Below are 5,964 nucleotides of genomic sequence, written 5' to 3' on the forward strand. Positions count from 1 at the left end.
GGCGGCGGCGGGGACCAGGGAACGCAGCGCCGCCCCGACCCAACGGCTCCGGGGGACGGTGCCGAAATGGCGGCGGCTCCCTCCGGGAGGCGGGCATGACGGGAGATGTAGTCCTGCTCCCGGCCCGCCCTGGGATCGCCTCAGAGTTTGTGGCGGGAAACGGCAGGAGTGCCTCATGAAGCAGCCTGAAATATTGTGAAAAACCCCAAATCTCGCACAAAGGGGCTGTCTCCCCCCACTTCCAGCGCTTAATATTTAGGACAGAGTGTCTTCCCAAGCCTGGAAAAAGTACAGGGGAGCTTGGGGAGGTTAGGGGCCTTCAGGCAAGGGGCACAGTTGTTTTAACCGCCGTTTCCCTCATTGCTGCCATCAGTGGAGTCATACCACAGCACCGGTTTTCCTAATCTCCATTTATCTGCAGAGACGAGAGCCTGTTACCTGCCAGGTCTTTCTACCTGCAATCCATTTGCTCTCTCTCTTTTTTTTTCCCTTCTGTCTTTTTACATTTCTGCCTGGATAGTGTGATACAAATTGAGACCACACAGTCTTTAGAAGCTAACAACATCATTAGCGTATAATTGCTGCATCATTATCTTCAGACCCAAGACCCATCACCTACCCCTACTAAAAAGAACAAGTGATCGACTAAGATAAGGAAACCTCTGTTCTCACAAAATTAAGTGAAGGATCTGTATCTAAGAGAAACATGGGTTGCTGATGATGCCCGATAACTTTGCTGAAGTCTACAACTGAAACATCTGGATTAACAGATAAACCACAAGGATGCTGATGGATGATGATGATGCAAGACCTGCAAAATACATTTTTTTATGATTGGATAATTAGAAATACGTATTAGTAGGTAATTGGATGATTCATATCATACCCTTATAGTGTAAGCTATAAAACCCCCCAAAGAAAAATCGCTTCTAAGTGTCCAGCTTGGCTGGGACACCTCATGAACATGAATAAATATTTACCTTTGTAATTCTATTCAGTCAGCAGGGGCCAGTTGTGAATTTTGTAACAAAAGCAGGAGGCACACGAAGCCAACAGAGCAAGCTTTGTTTTAGCTTTCCCCTCGACAGCACAAGCGAGGCGTCCCCAAGAAGCCTGAGCACCAGGGAGGCTACAGGAACAGGCCAGCCTCAGCTGCCATGGATGGGTATTTGTCCCTAAGGAAACGCAGGACAGAGCCGAGTTTCCCTGAGTGGCTGGTGGCTTGGAGGGCTAATTCCCTGGAAGGACATGATGTGGCCATGAACAAGAGGAAATGTGATGCTTGTGAAGAGGGTGACAGGAAGGAGGAGTTTCATAAAGCATGTGTGCAGGCTGTAGCTTTTTACTCTGTTACATCAAAATCATTCATGGGATTCTTGACAGTTTAGGAAAACATTTTTCCAACAAAACATGTTTTCAAATAAACACATTAAAAAATATTTATTTTAGCATTGGGAAGGTAGAAACCCCCATGCCGGTGGGAGGTGCTGGGTTGAGCAGGGAGTACTAGCAGGCCTCCCTGGAGATCCCTTTCCTGGGGTCAGGAGACATGATAAAGCTGCCGTAAACTGTGTGGTACTGGCAAATTGTGTGCCTGCATGATGAACCTAACCAAGGTTAGCAGACAAGCAACTGATTCTGTTGCTATTTTTCACAAGATTCTGTCTACCACATTTGCTTTTCCCATCAGCTAGTCTGGCAGTGGGTAAAGGCTAGTGGGTAGCAATGAGGCTAGGGCTGTGCTGAGGGTAGGTTTACTATTGCTCATCTTGTAGGCTGGAAATAATTACTAGCCCAGTGACAGCCTTTAACTGTTTAACCTCAGGAGTTGATTCTGAAGCAGCTCATGAACTGCAAAACTTCACATACTTGTGCTGTATCTCAAACTGAAACTGGCACCACGCTATCTCAGGGAGCAGTTACATGCTGCTCTTAGACCAATTTGACTGCAGGCAGCTGCAGAAAGGACTTCAGTCACATCAGCCTAAACATGGTGAGAAACTGTACTGATAAAACACCAGGCTGTAACCAGTGATTCAGGAAGTGCTTGAACATAGACTCTCTGCAAAGCTGCTTTTAGTAAGTAAAGCCTCAGCTTGTACTGGTACATGGGGTTATTCCTCCCCAGGTGCAGGACAGCACTTCCCTTTGCTGAACTTCATGAGGTTCCTCTCTGCCCATTTCTCCAACCTGTCATTTGTCTCTGTTCAGAGGGACACCATCAGGTACATCAACTGTTGTTCCCAGTTTTGGATCATCTGCAAACTTGTGAGCATGCACTTTGCCCCATTGTCGAGGTCGTTAATGAAGATGTTAAGTGGTATGACCCTAGTATTGACCACAAGTGACTGGTCTCCAGCTTGTCTTTGTGCTGCTGATCACAACCCTTTGAACCCAGAAGTTCAGGCTGTTTCCAATCTACCTCACTATTCCAGTCATCCAGCCCGTACTGGGCTGGATAGCAACCTGATGTAGTCAAAGATGTCCCTGCTCATTGCAGGGGGGTTGGACTAGATGACCTTTAAAGGTCACTTCCAACCCAAACTATTCTATGATTCTATACTTCATCAGCTTATCTATGATGTTATCAGAGACTGCCAAAAGCCTTATTAAAATAGAGATAAACATCTCCACTGTTGTATCCTCATCTATCAAGTCAGTCATGTCATCACAGAAGGCTATGAAGTTAGTGAAGCATAATTTCATCTTCATAAAAGCATGGTGACTACTCCCGGTGACCTTGTCTTCCACGTGTTTGGCAATGGTTTTCGGGAGGATTTCCTTTGTTATCTTCCCAGGGATGGATGTGAGGCTGTAGCTCCCTGGATCCTCCTCATTGCTGCCTTCTCTCAGGAACTTCTTCTAGCATACCAAGGCCCTTCAAAGATAATCAAGAGTGGCCTCACAATGACATCAGCCGGCTCCCTCAGTACTCATGGATACATCCCATCAGGTCACATGGACTTATTTATGTCCAGTTTGGGCATTCCCTAACCTTATCCTGCTCCACCAAGAGCAAGTCTTCCTTGCTCTAGAGTTCCACTCCGGTCTCAGAGAACCAGGATTCCTCAATGCAGGTCTTACCAGTAAAGGCAGGACCGCAAGGCAGGGACTGGGGGAGCAAAGTCCCTCCCACTGTAAGAGAAGATCAGGTTTGTGACTACCTGAGGAACCTGAACATACATAAGTCTATGGGACCTGACAAGATGCATCCCAGAGTCCTGAGCGAATTGACTGATGTAGTTGCCAAGCCACTCTCCATGGTATCTGAAAAGTCATGGCAGTCAGGTGAAGTCCCCAGTGACTAGAAAAAGGGAAACATTGCACCCATTTTTAAAAAGGGTAGAAAGAAGGACCCTGGGAACTACCGACCTGTCAGCCTCACCTCTGTGCCCAGGAAGATCATGGAACAGATCCTCCTAGAAGCTATGCTAAGGCACATGGAGGACAGGGAGGCAGCCAGCATGGCTTTCCCAAGGGCAAGTCTTGCCTCAGCAACCTAGTGGCCTTCTATGATGGAGTGACTACATCACTGGACAAGGAAAGAGCTACGGATGTCATCTATCTAGATTTCTGTAAGGCCTTTGACACAGTCTCCCACAATATCCTTCTCTCTAAATTGGAGAGATATGGATTTGATGGGTGGACTGTTCGGTGCATGAGGAATTGGTTGGATGGTCACATCTAGAGTGTAGTGGTCAATGGCTCAATGTCCAGATGGAGACTTGTGATGAGTGGTGTCCCTCAGGGGTACTTATTGGGACGAGTACTGTTTAATATCTTCATCAATGACATAGACAGTGGGATCGAGTGCACCCTCAGCAAGTTTGCAGATGACACCAAGCTGAGTGGTGCAGTTGACAGACCTAAGGGACAGGATGCCATCCAGAGGGACCTGGACAAGCTCAAGAAGTGGGCCCATGTGAACCTCATGAAGTTCAACAAGGCCAAGTACAAGGCCCTGCACCTGGGTCGGCACAACCCCTGGTATCAATACAGCCTGGGGGATGAAGGGATTGAGAGCAGCCCTGCGGAGAAGGCCTTGGGGGTACTGGTGGATGAAAAGCTGGACATGAGCTGACAATGTGCACTTGCAGCCCAGAAGGCCAACCGTATCCTGGGATGCATCAAAAGAAGTGTGGCCAGCAGGTTGAGGGAGGTGATTCTGCCCCTCTGCTCTGGTTAGACCCCACCTGGAGTATTGTGTCCAGCTCTGGAGTCCTCAGTACAGGAAATACATGGACCTGTTGGAGCAGGTCCAGGAGGGCCACAAAAATGATCAGAGGAACATCTCCCCTATAAGGAAAGGCTGAGAGCGCTGGGGTTGTTCAGCCTGGAGAAGAGAAGGCTCTGGGGAGACCTTATTGCAGCCTTTTCAATACTTAAAGTGGGCTTATAAGAAAGATGAGGACAGACTTTTTAGCAGGGCCTGTTGCGATAAGACAAGGGGTAATTGTTTTAAACTAAAAGAGGGTAGATTCAGACTAGATATAAGGAAGAGATTTTTTACAACAAGGGTGGTGAAACACAGGAACAGGTTGCCCAGAAAGGTGGTAGATGCCCCATCCCTGGAAACATTCAAGGTCAGGCTGGACAGGACTCTGAGCAACCTGATCTAGTTGAAGATGTCCCTGCTCAGTGCAGGGGTGTTGGACTAGATGACCTTTAAAGGTCCCTTCCAACCCAAACTATTCTATGAAGACTAAGACAAAGAAGGCATTGAGGACCTCAACCTTTTCTAGTCTGCTTTGCAGTGTGAGGTTCTGGTTCTGTTGGATCTCAGGAAAAAGGCACAATATGCTTAAGAGAAAAAGATGTTTTTAAAAGTTACAGTGACAAGTCTTACATGTCTTTTCCAATGCTGGGAAACATGCAATGATACAGCATTGGACAGTCCTCTCTGGTAGAGCCACTACTGTGCAGAATTCTTCTGTGGTGAGGTTCAATGGCCTCATTGTTCATCACATCTTTACAGTATTCTTCTAAGTAAAACAAAGGCATCAATCTCTTACTTGTACAATACTGAATGTTCTAGAGGGTACACTGAGGTTTGCTGAAAGCATTATGCTTTTACACATTCCCATGGGAACAAGCTCTTACACAGAGTACATACAGGTTGCATTGTTAATGGCAGCACATGCTAATGTCATATGTTCAGGTTTAGCAGTCACTCATGCTAACATATGCATCTCTACAATCAAAATCTACAGTTAAACTCTGCCTAAGTTCTGCTTGAAATCACTATCTCTTCTTTATAATGCCTTCTGTGGTGGCCCACTACAGTATTCTTTTTCACCAGGTCCCAGCCCCATTCAGGAGTGGGCCCATATTTTCTCTTGCAGAAGCACTTCTTGTTGCCCTTCGCATCCCTCACCAGATTCAACTCCAGATGAATTTGGCTTTCCTAACCCCCATACTTGCACACTTGGACAGTGGCTCTATTCCTTCTGGGTCATCTGTCCTTGCTTCCACCTCTTGTATGCTTCCTTTTCATGCTTGAGTTCAGTCAGGATCTCCTTGTTCATCCATGCAGGCCCTCCTGCCACCTTTGCAGGTTTTCCTGCACACCAGGATGGACCATTCTTGAGCTTGTAGGAAGTGATTCCCTGGGGAAAAAAACACCAACAACCAGCTCTCCAGGACCTCTCTTCTCTTCAGGATCATATCAAATGAATTCATCCAAGTAGATCCCTGAACAGGCTAAAGTCCAGCCTCTTGAAGTCCAGGACCATGATCCTGGCTTTTGCCTTCTTCCCTCCTTTCATGATCCTGAACTCCATTTCAAGGCTGCCCCAACCTTCACATCCCTGATTGGGACTCCCACTTGCTTGTAAGGATCACTGCCAGCAGAGCATCTCCCCTCATCAGCTCCTCAATCTCCTGTATTAAGAAGTTGTCAAAGCACGCAGAAGTCTGCTGGATTACTTGTGCCCTGCAACAGACACTGGGGTGGCTGAAATCCCC

This window comes from Gymnogyps californianus, chromosome 1 (assembly GCF_018139145.2).
Source record: "Gymnogyps californianus isolate 813 chromosome 1, ASM1813914v2, whole genome shotgun sequence".
Classification (NCBI taxonomy): Eukaryota; Metazoa; Chordata; class Aves; order Accipitriformes; family Cathartidae; genus Gymnogyps; species Gymnogyps californianus.